Source organism: Martes martes (genome assembly GCF_963455335.1).
Source record: "Martes martes genome assembly, chromosome: 4".
In the NCBI taxonomy this organism is placed as follows: domain Eukaryota; kingdom Metazoa; phylum Chordata; class Mammalia; order Carnivora; family Mustelidae; genus Martes; species Martes martes.
This window is the reverse complement of record NC_137891.1, coordinates 52,938,337-52,952,853: the sequence shown is the minus strand read 5'-3', so window position 1 is coordinate 52,952,853 and position 14,517 is coordinate 52,938,337. Positions and strand designations below refer to the sequence as shown.

At 41.0% G+C, this 14,517-nt stretch overlaps 1 protein-coding gene across 1 annotated transcript in view; it reads right to left on the bottom strand.

The window, feature by feature from the left end:
* Positions 1-14,517, bottom strand: part of PAG1 (phosphoprotein membrane anchor with glycosphingolipid microdomains 1) — a 130,136-nt gene that overhangs the window by 37,487 nt on the left and 78,132 nt on the right. Inside the window, exon 3 of the mRNA XM_080802289.1 lies at positions 13,701-13,793. The gene's annotated coding sequence lies outside the window, so the exon portion shown is untranslated. The remainder of the gene's footprint in view (positions 1-13,700; positions 13,794-14,517) is intronic.

Here is a 14,517-nt window from a genome sequence, read left to right as displayed (position 1 = left end):
CAAGGCCATGAGCAAATCTGGTTGTGTTGGGCTGTCTTGAACATTTTAATTTACATTCTCTTTGTCTTTCTGATGACCTAAATTTCTGGGATTCGACATTTCTGTTAATGGCCCTATGATGGAACTACCATGTAAACATAAGTGTCTGGACAATCATTATTGGCAAAATAAGGAACTGAGGCTTATGGGGTTTCAGTGGCTGTCCCTCATCCCCATCGCTCAGAGAGGAGGAAAGTGAGAGAGAGGAGGACAGCCATAGGTCTTAATCTCTCCACCTCAAGGACTTCCTAAAATCATAAAAGGAACTACAATATGATGAAAGGGGAGTCCCTGGAAACCAGTGTCAGCAGGTGGACACAGCCCTTTGTGGGCTGTGGGGCTTCTGGAGGTGGAGGGCTGGGAAGGCAGGCTGGATTTGGGATGCAGAGCCCAGGGATCATCTGAGATCCCTTTAAGGAGCTTCAAATTACCGCAGTTGTAAAAAAGCAGACACCAGCCTCAGTGAGCACGTGCCATTTTTCTATACTACACGTTCTTGAATAACCTTTGGTGTTCTATTTATTTTAAAGAAGATAGCCTTTTTTTTTTTGGACCCAGTTCACATCACTGATTAGAGATATTCTAGCTGTCAGATAAATAAATCTCCATTGAATCCAATTTACAGGATCCAAGAGCAGTTTATGGATCAATCTGGAACAATATGGGGGTTAGCTGGTTTTGTGAAAATACTTAAAACACAACAGTGAAAAAAATCAATAAAGATTTATTAAGGCTGTTTGTTTGTTTTGCATAGGTTTAAAAATGAGTTCTAACCCATTAAAAAGGACTTCAATATTTTTTGAGTTGAAATATAATGCTTTACTGTCTCTAACTTTTTTCTTGAGTTGACCCTTATTAAGCATGTCTTTCTCCTGGGCAGCTGTGAAAATGCCTAGTTCCACTGCTGGTTTGTCACCCTCATCAGGTGACGACACCTGAATTCTAAGCCAAGATACGCATGCACTCACGGGCAATGAGCTTTTCCCTACTTGTATCATCTTTGTGCAACAGAACAAGAAAGCATAACATTTATTTAACCTTTGTGAATACCATTTGGAGGTTCACCTAATGCTCTTTAAAATAGGCAATTAAAAGAAATCTGGCTGAAAATCTGATTTCTAATGTATGTAAGAAAAAGTTAATAGTTTCTTTTTATGGAACATCTACCATTTGCCAGATGCTTTTTAACTTGGAGCCTCACCCAGAAAAATCAAGTTACATTTAACTTATTCTTCATAGGATTTTTGTGAATGATAGGTAGGTTTAGAAGACTGTACAAATGGTTACAATTCTTCTCTTCCCTGTGTCCTCACTGCCTGCAATTTGACTTCATAGGTCCTTCCAGTAAAAAAATGTTTGCCTATGTCTCTACTCTTAATTCTTGCTTTCCCTTGTGACTTGCCTTGTCTAATGAGATGCATCAAGAAGCAACAGTGTTAAAAAAAAAAAGCAACAGTGTTGTCAATTGTGAACCTAGACCATAAGGTTTGCAGGCTTCTGCTCTCACTCTTGAGATCCTCTGTGTGAATAAGCCCAGACTAGCTGGCTAGATGAGCGCCATGTGGACCAGACACCCTCACTGCACCCCAGCTAGGAGCAGACACCTAGCCGACTGAACGTTGACTGCAGACATATATACGAGCCCAACTGAAATCAGAAGAACTGCCATAATGGTCCAGCCCACAGAATCAGGAGCCAAGTAGACCAGAGCCAAGTAGACAGTAAACTGTGGCATGGTTTGTTACATAGCAAAAACTAACATACAAAAAGCATTACTCTTTTCACTGTACTAAAGAGAGCTAGGGAAGTTGGTAACTTGTCTAAGGTCACTCAGATGGAAAGCTGTAAAGCTCTCATGTTATTATATCTGTCTTATGGGCCCACCCACACTGTACTGATTTTTTTAAATGTAAATGATGTAAATGTAAATGAAAATGTACATGTTGAGTGCCTTCTACATGCTCTGTGTTGGACTGGACATATTTCCTACATCTGGGAAATTTTACAATCTCTACTTTGTTTTTCACTAAGGAAGCTGCAGTTTGACAGGTCTGCTCATGCTATTGCTTTCACCTTGAGTGCACTGTTTTCCTGGTTTGAACCTGTTCAAACCATCTCTCAGACACCTCCCTTAATGTCCCAAGACAGAATTAGAGTTTTCACCCATGGCATGACTGCAAAAATAACCACAATTACTCTCCCTCTTTCTTTTATCCTCACCCTTCGTAATAGGACTTCTTGGTATCATCCATCGAGAGATCAAGTCTATTTCCCAAGCCCTTGGATCTAGACTGGACTTGTGACTAGCTTTGGCCAAGAAGCATGGCAGACATGACAGTGACAGTTCTCAGATCAGGCCTAGGGTACCTTATATACCTGCATTCATTCTCTAGGTAACCCTAACTCCCTCATGTGAGGAGGACCAGGCGAGCCCTGCTGAAGGATGAAAGGTCACAGGGACCACAGTTTGACCAGCCAGGTTGTCCAGCCCACACCCCAGACATGTGAGAACCCAGCTGAGATGAGCAAAGCAAAACCACAGCTGAGCATTGTTGTGTGTGGGAGACTGGCTGAGACCAGAGGAATTGCCCAACTAAGTCCAGCTTGAATTGCAAACAGCAGAAGTCATAAATGGTCATATTTAAGCCACTAAGCTTATCATGAAGCAAAAGATAACACACACAGATCCTTTATGCTTTAAACCTTTAAAAGTACTTCAAAAACTTATTTTGGAACAGCCCATAAATTCAATAAATGTTGTTTGAACGGACGAATAAATGATCAAATATCCAATTACACTGAGATACAACTTCTCTGACAAAACAAAACTCTGACTTTTTATTTTGAAGTGAGTAGTTTCTTTCGGTCCTGGCTGTGAGACAGAATGGTGTTTAGCACAGGGCCTGAAACTCACCAGATGTACTCACTAAATGCTAGCTCTCATTGGTCTTGCATGTGAACTACAGTGCCATACAAAACAAGAGCCAAAGCAAACACTGTAGTGCTGGGGCATGCAATTTCAAAATCAGGGCAGACTCTCCTGGTATCTACGAGGTGGAGATTTAGGGAAAGGGACATGCTTTTGTTCTTTAATCAGGCAAGTTTCTTTCTCTTTGGAAGTTTACAGTAGTCCTCCCCTTTATCCACAGTATGGCCTTTGCGGTCTCAGTTATCTGCAGCCATCTGTGGTCCAGAAGCACATGGCCCCGATTTGTTGTCACACAGTCAGTAGAAGCCTAACGTTACATCATGATGCTTCTGTCATTGTCAGAATGCATCCTGTCATGTCAGCTCATCCCGCAGACATTCTATCCCATCATGACCAGAAGGGCAAGTACAGTCCAGTAAAGTATTCTGAGAGAGACCACATTCAGATAACTTTTATTATAAATGCTGTTTTAATCGTTCTATTTATTATTAGTAATTGTTTTTAATCTCCTACTGTGCCTAATTGCTAAATTAAGCTTTATCACAGGGGGTATGTGTAGGAAAGACATAGTACAGACAGGGTTCAGTACTATCTGTGGGTTCAGACATCCATGGGGGGCTAGGAATATGTCCCCTATGGACATGAAAGGACTACTGTTCACTCTTTAAGTGACCCATAGCTACTGAAGTCACCCAATTTCCAAGGGTGGGAGAGTTCTGCTATATAAAGATCATTGCAAGAGGCATCCCTCACTCCTCCATTTTTGTTTTGTTTTGTTTTTAATGAAAAACAAATTTTTAAAAATATTTTATTTATTTATTTGACACAGAGAGAGAGAGAGAGAGATATCACAAGTAGGCAGAGAGGCAGGCAGGGGGGGGGGGAAGCAGGCTCCCTGCTGAGCAGAGAGCCCGATGTGGGGCTGGATCCCAGGACCTTGAGATCATGACCTGAGCAGAAGGCAGAGGCTTAACCCACTGAGCAACCCAGGTGCTCCTCCCTCACCCTTCCTTAAGGCTAAGAGTTCTCGACTTGCACTGTGTATTGGAGGCACTTGGGAAATTTTAAAACAATGCCTCCAGAGATTGGCTTGATTAGTTTGGGGTACAAGCTGCGCAGAGGGACTTTTAAAAGCCCCTTGAGTGATTTTATTGAGCAGTCAAAGCTGAGAATCACTATTCAGCCATTCCTGAGAGTGCCTCCACCAATCAAGTGGTTATTATTTGATTTAACTTTCAAGGCAGACCTAAATAAACTTTCTTTTTTTATACGCCCCTAATCAAAATACAGCACTGAAATACTAGAGCTAGAAACTAATTTCTTCTTATGGACAATGACTGGCTCAGAAGGAATTAAGAAATAATTGTCGAATGAGTAACTTCCTAATGATTAACTCAACAAGCATAATATGGACACTTGGCAGGATCTTAAATATCTGTAAATGACTTGAGAATAATTAGGTATTCAAAATTTTATTACCATTAACTAGAATACCACATAACACTATAAATTATATTAAATAATAAATTCAAACTTAATCATTTAAGTGTATGATCCAAAAGCACATTAACCTAAAATTTTTGTTTGAAAATGTACCTCATATGTACTTTTGTGTACTTCATCACAAATTAAAGTAAAATTTAATATTTTAAAATGATTTTTAGTTCAGATCTAATGTGGGTATTTTAAGACATTGTGATCTTGTCTTCTTAATACGTAAGTGACCCTCATGTGGCAACAGTATTATTTTCAGGGACTATTTCTTTTTTGGCAGAATTCAAAAGTGCTGAAAAATGATGAATATTAATCTTATGCTATAAACTATAATAACGCATGCAAATTGGCTCACTGCCAAAATTTCATCTTCAATGAATTCCAAAGCTGCAATCACAGACTTCCAGCACACATTCAGAGTAGAAATGCTCTAAGTCACAGATTCCCCAAGAGAAAAATCTGATGTGACCCCCTGATTTCCTAGAAATGGAAAATGAAGTCCAGAATGGTTAAACAAATCAAGTAAAACCCCTAACCAAATGGCTGGGAATCGAGCCCAGGAAGCCTGAGCCTGCACCCTCTCAGCTTTCTGGAAAAGGGCACAGGCAAGATCATAGCAGAGCGTGTTCAAGGCCCACACAAATGGTGGTTGGCTGGGTTTGGCCCCAGATTTTGCCAAACTCTGCTACAGAGGGTTATATTCAAAGAGGACCTTGGCAAAAAGGGAACAGTTATCACTTTGTACCCTAATTATTCTTATCACAAAGCAGACTGCAGTCAACTCTACTGTTTAATACATTAGCCGTAAATATAGTTATTGTAATTTTTCTAATCTACTATTAACTTAGTACATTAACATGGTACATTTGTATAGTTAATGAACCAATCCCGGTACATTATTATTAAGTAATGTCCATGTATTATTCAGATTTCCTTAGTTTTCACTAATGTCCCTTTTTTGTTATCCCATCGAGGATAGCACATTACATTTAGTTTGCACTATTTTTTATTAGTTCAACACTTTGTGTGTGGGGGGGTGTATGTAAAAGAGAGAATGAGAGAGAGAATATGACTGTCTCTATTCAGTCACTTAAAGTGCAAAACCCTATAAATTACTGTTCTCATACTGTCTAATGTAAGAGAAAAGGCCATATGTTAATAAAGTAATCTAGAGTTTAAATTATGCGAAAAACACCGTGGAGAGTGGAAGGTTAGATTAAAAAGAACTTGACATTTGGAGGGACCTAGAAACATGGTCTCTGATTTCAACATGGGTTAGCAAAAACCTAAAAAGCAAGGAATGGGACAGAGTAGTGTGGAATTTAAAGTAATAAAAGGCAATTCACATAGAACTACAGTAATGCAGAAGAAAGCAATAATATTGTGAAATTTGTCATCATTTACTTTAGGGGAGTTTGCATTTTTAAAATCCACAGAAATGCAGTTACAGTTTCCTTGCCAATATTTGTATAAAACATTTTCCAAACAAGACTGATTCATCTTACTCTGAAATGAATTGTTAGATCACAACAGAGAATGTTAAAGAGTTTGCATCCCTTATAGAAATGCCAAACATTTTACTCTGCCTGATGCTGTACTATAAATAGGGAAATTCAAATGCTAAAAATGTTCTCCAAGTTGCCAAACATAGTTCTTTAACATCTACTTCCTAGTACAAATGACTCATTCTTCCAAAGTTTGAAAATGAAAGCTAGATACAACACACAGAGAAATACTGTAGCTTATACCAATTAATTAAATACAAAAGATACTTTGCTTATGTATATTTCTTTTTCCTTGGGTCAAATCCACAGAAGTGTTTTGTTAGACTTTTATCGAGGTTTTATTAAAGAGTAGTTACTCTGATGACAGTTGGATTTTTAAATTAACAATTAGAACAGTCAAGCAACATTAAGATTGTTGGAAAATAACGATGCTGATTGAAATCATTTTGAAACTCATTAGCTGAATTTGAATGTAATAGATGTAAAATGTATTTACTGTAATAAAAACAATAGTGAAGTCATAACATGAAAACTAAGAAGCTCACCTAACAAGACAGTACAAATTATGCTCCAACATCCAAGAACACAAGGAAACGCAACTCTAAGAAATGCAACACGATTAAGAAAAATAGGGCTTCTTAGGAAGAAGTCACTCTTTGTTGTAAAATGAACAATAAATAGGGGACATGCCATTCATTTATGATTGGTATTTCAACACAGTATACATACATAATGTATATCTTACAGTAAGTAAAGAGAACATCAACAGGACAGGGGCTTGTGTAACACATCCGAGGTCAGCACCCGCTCGCAGAGGCAATGGCTGACTTTCCCGGAGAGACAGAACAGGAAATGCAGCAGATGCACCTGTGATATAGTGGGGGTGGGCTGGGGGGGGAGGGAGGCAGGGCAACAATGGTTTCATAACATTTTCTTCCAATCAACTGACTCTACTGTCGGCCTTTGATCTGCTTTCTGCACTTCACCATACCTCCTATTATCTCATTACCAACCACTTACTCCAGAACAGCAACATTCTCTTTAAACTGACTACAGATAATTACTGCAACGTCCTGTCCAGGCTTCACTCAAGTCTTCACCTGCTTTGACTTGCATAGGTATGTATTCGCAAGCCTCCGCTGGAAGTGTTTGGATTAAAAACTTTATGGTATATAAGGAAGAGGTGACTTAAGTACAATTATTTGATTTTAGACAAGATATTATTATTAAAGTTTGTATTATCAAGCTCACATATAAACTTTAATAATTCTATTTTGAGTGTTTCCTTTTTTTTTTTTAAGGGGAGGAGGGGCAGAGGGTGAGAGAGAATCTTAAGCAGGCTCCACAACCAGCACAGAGCCCGACATGGGGCTCGATCTTGCGATCCGGGGATCATGACCTGAACCGAAACCAAGACTGGGATGCTTAACTGACTGAGCCACACAGGCGCCCCTTGAGTGTTTCCTATTTAACAAGTGAAGTACTATTCAATTTACTCTCAATTAATTATAGAATAAAATGCATGATTTGCAGATAAGTTTTTGAAAAGACATACAGCCATATGACATATATATCAAATATGTAAATATTTTCATATATGTTTCAAATACATAAATTCCAAATTATATTTAATATGTTACAATATCAAAACAGACAATAATTGCTTTCATTAGCTAATGTTCGGGTAGCTAACATTTTGGACAAACATAATCGATCTATGATAATTTTTGTGTTTACTTATAAAACAATAAGACAAGATAGAAAGGTTTAGGCTGCTGTTTGCAGCATTTCTCTACAATAAATATCTCTATTTTGTCCATTCTGACTGTGTTGTCTGCTTGCCAACGGGTGTGTGAGGACATATATATTAAGGGTATGGCTGATACTTATTTCTAATAAATAAAAAGCTGAATTGTCACTACTACGTTTTTTAACATAGAATTTTATACGATATTCCAAAAAGCGGATATGAAACTTACCAAATATATTCAGATATTTAAGATTTACAGAAAGTATGATACAATAAACACCCATGTAACTACTACCCAGTTTAGGGAAAAAAAGGAGGTCACCAACACTATGCTAAGTATATAAGAATTTTGTCCAGAGGATTGCAGCTTAGGATGACATTGATAATTCTTATGTTTCTTGTCTCACCAGTCAGCTAGCCACTATATAAAGTAACAATATGTGATTAAATATCAAAAGTAATGAAAGCTGACCTGGGCTTGTAGCATTTGAGTGATATGCTTGTTTCTCTGACTGTCACTAAGGGCTTTCTATACTCTATGAGGTCCTCCAACACTATCATTTTCTTTAAAAATATTTCAGTAATCATTCTATTTACTAAAGACTTTAAAAAGAGGACTTAGATTTGAACCTTAACACCCTAACAATGAAAGACTCCGGGACATCTCTGACCTTATTAAGAGGCTGCAGGTAGATCCCGATCCAGGCGAGGATAAAGGGTGGGAAGTCAGATGTGGGTGGGGGGCAAGGGGATGGGCATCCTGAAAACAGAATGGAAGTAACGATGCTGTACAAGGCAGGTCACACAAACGGTCCCTGCCTGAGACACCGTCGCACTCAGCCCGCTGGCCTCCCATCACACAGCCCTCCAGGTCTGGGGAACACTCCAGAGTCCGGGGAATTGAGCGAGACTCAGATGCCTGCGTATGTGCCAAGGCAGAGCGGCTCCACAGTGTGTACTGGTTTCATCAATGAGGACGACCTATGAAGCCCATTTCTTTGGCACCAGCCTGACACAGAGCCAAAAATTTGACCTGAAAGACCGAAAGCCACAGAATTTAAAAACTATGAGAAAAAACTGGTCTCAAAACTGTGAGAAAAAACTGGTCTCAAAACTAGGAACTGTTGTTTCTGTAACAAACATTTGTTTTTAGCTTAGGAAATGTTAATTCCGAAGCTATGATTCTAGTTCCTCTCTCTTCAACCTGTTCATCAAAAAGCACTGAACAAGGGGCACCTGGGTGGCTCAGTGGGTTAAAGCCTCTGCCTTCAGCTCAGGTCATGATCCCGGGGTCCTGGGATCGAGTCCCGCATTGGGATCTCTGCTCAGCAGGGAGCCTGCTTCCTCCTCCCTCTCTCTCTGCCTGCCTCTCTGCCTACTTGTGATCTCTGTTTGTCAAATAAATAAATAAAATCTTAAAAAAAAAAAAAGCACTGAACAAAACTTGTTTCTTTCATATCCACCATGAAGGATTTCACAGAATTCATTCTGCATACTAACCTCCTTCCTTCCTGTCTTTCCTACCTTCTATTCCCTATGCCTCATTTTACCCCCACCTGTTTTTAATTTACTCAGTCTTAATGCATGCAAATTGTGCCTTATTCTTAAAAGTCCTTCTGGAGCCAGATAGGACACAAACAAATGATTGCCACCTTTTCACAAAGATGAAAATAGCTTAGAGATAATCCAGTTCTATCCTCCATATTTTACAGATAAGAAATCTGATGCGCTGAGGTCCCAGTGACTACTGGTTTTAAGATGGAATGAAAGTCAGGGATCCCAAATGTAGCTGACTGATCTTTCCTCAATACCTGACTACCTTCTGTGACCTGTTCTGTTGTCTCTCCTTTTCTTAAGGCAGCTCTGCTCAAAGGGGTGTTGCCAGACGTTTCTCCCCATCTGGCAGAATAAAACATTTAGGAAATTCTGCACTCTATATCTTGCTGTGGAGAGTCACAAGAGAATTCGGAGAAACCTGCAATACGTACATCAATTTAATTTCATTTAATCCACATCTCTCAAACATAGCTAATCATTAATGAAACCTTCTTTCTTTTCTCTTTCCGGAGTGGTAGAAGGGAGCTGCACCCATTAACACCACTCTCTGGGAAGTACTGGGGTCAGGCAAGACCTCCTAAAGGCAGCTAAATCCTCACAGCAGGTCATAGAGGAGATGGTCAAACATCCATCTTATTGAAATATCGGCTTGAACAGTGGCTGCTCTTAATAATGGCAAGTCCAGCACCACTGGCCTCGGGGCTGGAACACATCAAAAGGTCCAGGACTCACTCGGTGAAAGAGGTGTTGAGGAAGAGGAAGAGCATGGCCCTTGGCCTTTCTCCCAGCGCAGTCAGGGAGGTCGTCTGCAGGCCCGCTGGGGGGTACAGCTCCCCCTGACAGCCAGGGGCTGCAGTGCCTGGATCCATGGCTTGGCCATACAGCACGAACCTGTACCCACTCTGAATCTACAAGGACAAAAATTAAAAATTCTTCTTCCCCATTGTAAATGCCAAGAGGCAAGAGGTGTACAGTTCAAAACCCAGCAATGTAACACACTGTGCACTTCTGCAGGGTTGGCAGACCCCAAAGGGACAGGACCATGAAGCAAACTCTGCTGTTGGTATAGGAGGTACCTGCGATTGGGGTGAACAAAGCCCTCATGCCTGGACTCTGGTGCAGACCCCCCCAGGCACATGCCATCCACCCTCACCACCTATGGATCCCTGGGCAAGTCACTCACCCTCTCTGAGCTGCAGTTTCTTCTTCAGTAAAATGTGAATAATAATAATGAAAGCAGAGGATTAAATGGGTTAGTATTTGCAAAGTGCTTAGACTTCTGCTTGCCCCACAGTAAGTGTAGTTTAAGAGTTTGCTGAATAAAATAGTCGTTAAACATGTACTCCAATTTCCCTCCACTGGTATATGCTTCCTTTCCCAACAGACAAGGATGAGCTGTCACAGGTGAAACAAGCCCTTTGCAACTCCTCATTTTAAGACCAGGATACTCCTTGTCCCCTAGTGACGAGGATGTGAAGGAAGCCAGACCAGGCTAAGATCCTGCCTCAAGAGGCCGCACATATGGGCTTCGAAAGCCTGCAAGCTCCCACTGCTTTGCGGCAGGCTAAGGGCCAGGCTCTGCGGGACCAGGTCACTGGTACAAACTAAGGATCAGGGCTCCAGAACGGTGGTTACCAGGGGTTCCAGCAGCAGAGGGACAGGAAGGCAGGACAGTAGATGTGGCCGCTGGGTCACAGACGGACCAGCAGTTATCCCACAAACTGTCCTCTGAGGATCCTCGGTCCCCCGCCCTCCCGCCGCAGCGCCTCCAAGGGACCCTTGCAGGAGCAGTCAGGACTGGCCTTATCTCCCTTACTAGCCCTTAATGTGGTTGTTAAAAATGGTAAAATAAAAACTACTTTTAAAATAGACAGAAATAAATATGCCAATATATTGAAGCAATAAAGGGAAACAGTTTTGTAACATCTTGCTTAATTGTACTTGGTTCCTTTGGTATTTCCTTGAAAATACCATCAAAAATACTTACATATTTTTAAAAGGTTCTACAAACACATTTTTTTTTGTAAGATTTTATTTATTTATTTGACAGACAGAGATCACAAGTAGGCAGAGAGGCAGGCAGAGAGAGAGAAGGTGAAGCAGGCTCCCCGCTGAGCAGAGAGCCCGATGCGGGGCTCGATCCCAGGACCCTGGGATCAAGACCAGAGCCGAAGGCAGAGGCCTCAACCCACCGAGCCATCTAGGCGCTCCAAAGCACATTTTTAAAAAGATTGCTAAACACATTTTAAAAGACTAAGAAATTTAAAAACCAAGCAGATAATGTACCTGAACGATGTCATAAGTAGCAGAGGAAAAGATTTGCTTTAGGCATCTAAAACGGATCCTTCTATAGGTTACATAAAAATCCAAGCAGGGTTTGCAATCATTTAATGACTGACTGTGCACCGACATCATCACAGCTGTAATTTTAGAAATGTTGTAATTTATAGGATATCGTTCTTATAAAATTATACAGGGAGTTCTGATAAATACAAGCCAAGCCTGAGGAATACGAGAAATCTCTCTTGGAGCACAAGGACGAGCCTTAAACTTGGCTGGGAATGGCCCCAGCACACCTGCTCTTGGAGCTCCCCTGGTCTAGCTCATGTGCTCTGTGAACACAGCAGCCCGCAGCCTGACAAGATCTCTTTTCGCTCTCAGTTTCCAAGGCAGGGTTTGCACACTGCTTTCCACCTTCACTTTGACAGTGGTTGACTTTAAGGTTGTGGACGTCTGGGGCATGGCACGCTCTCGCACTGTCCCTGGCAGTGGACTTCTTACCTCCAAACACATCATTTAATGTGTCTTTTCTCTCTTACCTTAGGCAGCTCACACTGGCTTCCGTGCATCACCGGAGGGGGTGCCGAGGTTGTTTTTCACTTACACTGACATGAATGCTAAGGCACAGAGAGCCATCTTCAAGCAGGTCTGGTGTGTTTATAAACTTCATGATTGTAATTCTTGTTACCACGGTATTTAAATAGGTACACTGTTGTCTTAAAGCCATTTTTTATGTAATACACACATAATGAAAGGTGAAGAAAACTGTCACTTGCAGGAAAACTATTTCCTTAAATTATGACTTGCATCTACAGTAATGAGAAGCTATTAAAATATATTTTTTAAAAAATCTCTAAGCTAATCTATTGCTTTGGATTTTGATATTCTCCAGTGCTGTTTCCCCCATTCTGTATGCACAGCACAGATTCCTGCCAGGCCTATTACAGTGAACAAACAATGTCTTCTCTGTCAGAACAGACAATGAATAGTATCACAGAATTCTCCTCTAATGTACAGCTTCCATTCCCCCCACCCAGCCCCTTCCGAAAAGAACCACCAAGATGAGGACTGACGACGAGGAACCCATTACTCGCCCCTTGCCAATCTGAAAGCACATTCCGGCGAGCTAAGGACTGAGTAATGTCGGCCATATATTAACTGCTAAACAGAGAAAGCTGACAAGTTTATTTTCTTTTAAATTGGATCGTATATTTTTGCATTTCTGTGGGTGGTGAACATGGGTATCTTTATCAGGAAGGAAGGAGACGTTTTATCAGATCAAATTCCAGGGCTTAGCAAAAACAGCTTTTGGCTACAGACTGAGCAGCAACAGGGGAACTTCATAGAAATGACACAGCAATTTGTGTTAAAATACTGGCAGCCAATTCATGAATGCTAAAGCTGACGAGAATTCAGCTGCTTCTGTTAAGCCTTTATTCCCGCTAAGCTCATGATTCATAAAGAAAGCGCCCGGAGTTACTCCTCTGAAACACATAGTATGTGCTGACAGACTCCTCTTTGACGTCTCTCTCTCCTTCTCTCTCTCATATTCCCATTCTCTCTTTCACACGGATGCCCTCTCCTCCCCCAAGAAGAGGCATTAAGGATGGGAAGTCCCCGTCACGACCACCCACAGCCTTACTTAGTAGGTAATTTTCATGAAAGGAGCACATGCATTTCTTTAAACTCTTCCACATCTGTAAGTCTTAGTTGGTGTAAAATATTATGACTCCGTTTTCTTTCCCTTTGTGACATGAATATAGTATATATTGGATTGTAACTTCTAGGAAGGACTGCACCACGCTTTTCCCATAGAAGACAAAAATGCTATTTTTATCATCAAGCCACACCGGCTGCTGTTTTCATGAATGCCAGAGAGAGAGATTAACATGAAGAAAAAAGCACCGCCTCCCCTTGCCTCCCCTCCTCCCACACACGTGTAGTGTGACTCCCTGAGCTCCCGGATTCTGAGGGCGTTCTCCGTTCTCCGTTCTCCGGGATAACCCCTCGGCTCCGCTCATTTCTCCCCTCCCTCCCTCGTGGCACTCGAGGCTTGTCAGACGCTACAATCAAGGCTGTGTGCGGCACCACTGCGCCCTGAAAATTCTAATGAGGGGCCCCCTTATTGAATAATGGTAGTATTTACCTTGGAGAAATGTTTGTCCAAATAAGGAACCAAAGTTCTGGCAGTGGACTCCCTTTGAAATGTGGTGGCGAGAGTCCTCTTTTCCTGATTGGCCTGTAACCAAAGAGAAAGAAAACTAGGGTAAAAAAAAAAAAAAGGCAGATGGATACAGACTGTCAAAGATACTTGTCCAGTTCGTTGTAAAAACATGAGCAAATTCGGGCCAAACATTGAACTTTTCATTACTTCCCAAGCAAAGCAAGCTGCAAAGTTGAGGGAAACTACAAATAATAGTAAATAAATAAAAATATGATCTCCAACGTAACAGTTCATATCTGATCAAACATTCATCAATTTACTTGCTCTTTCCATATTTTTCCTAATATTATGATAAATAAATCTGTGTCTTATTGTGGTTAATATTAAAATTCAAGTATCTGTTACCTGAATTTGGGATAAAACGAGGGATGTATTTAAGATTTATGCTTTTAAATAAAGTAAGCTGTGATTTAATTACGAGATTGTCTTACTAAAAGGAACACTTTCAGGGTGCCTGGGTGGCTCGGTGGGTTAAGCACCTGATACATGATTTCAGCTCGGGTCATGGTCTCAGGGGTAGATCTGAGATCGAGCCGACATCAGGCTCTGCACTGGGTGTACAGACTGCTCAAGATTCTTCCTCTCCCTCTCCCTCTGCATCATGCCCCCCCCCACCCTACCCCCCATGTGTGTGTGCACTCTCTCTCAAATAAATCTTTAAAAAAAAAAGGAGCATCTTCAGTACAGCATGAACCGTGTGACCCACATGACATGCAGATCTCCTGATCCCACATTGTTC